Source organism: Rhincodon typus, unplaced genomic scaffold (genome assembly GCF_021869965.1).
Source record: "Rhincodon typus isolate 14 unplaced genomic scaffold, sRhiTyp1.1 hic_rhity00003417, whole genome shotgun sequence".
Classification (NCBI taxonomy): Eukaryota; Metazoa; Chordata; class Chondrichthyes; order Orectolobiformes; family Rhincodontidae; genus Rhincodon; species Rhincodon typus.
Genome location: NW_025969055.1, coordinates 1 through 463, shown reverse-complemented (window position 1 = coordinate 463; position 463 = coordinate 1). Strand labels below are relative to the sequence as shown.

The 463-nt window shown below is 51.4% G+C and overlaps 1 long non-coding RNA gene across 1 annotated transcript; it reads right to left on the bottom strand.

Moving 5' to 3' along the window:
* On the bottom strand, window positions 1-463 carry LOC125481751. Its single transcript, XR_007261452.1, has 3 exons — window positions 370-463; window positions 196-293; window positions 1-112 (listed from the first exon to the last, which is right to left on the bottom strand). It is a non-coding gene; the product is annotated as an uncharacterized LOC125481751 (long non-coding RNA).

Below are 463 nucleotides of genomic sequence, written 5' to 3'. Positions count from 1 at the left end.
CCTCAGAATCCCATCTTCAGAAGCAGCTAGTGGTGGAGGGAGTGTGTAAACTGAGACGTTGATCTGTAAGCCAGCTTCATGCTCCCCCTTGTACTTGCACTGGACGTGCAGGCTGTCGAGAAACACAAATAGGTAGTGGAGTTTCAGTCAGTAACCTTTCCCTCTACATACCAACAAACCCCACTGCCCTCTCACCTGAAGGTGCTGTCCCTGGTTATTGAGCCCTGTTGCCCCGTCCGAATCATCCTCTTCCCCAAGATGTCAGTTTCATACACAAAGCTTCCAATCTCCTCCTGCAATGGAGGACACTGTTTAATAGGGAGCTGGCCCATTCAAAAGGGACAGAATGCCGGACCCTCCAATACTCACCCGCTGGGTTGAGCCACAAGAGGTAATTGGGAAGCGGAAGGCTACAAGTTCCTCTGTGATGAGCTTAGGCCTGCACTCAGCTTCTCGTCCATCT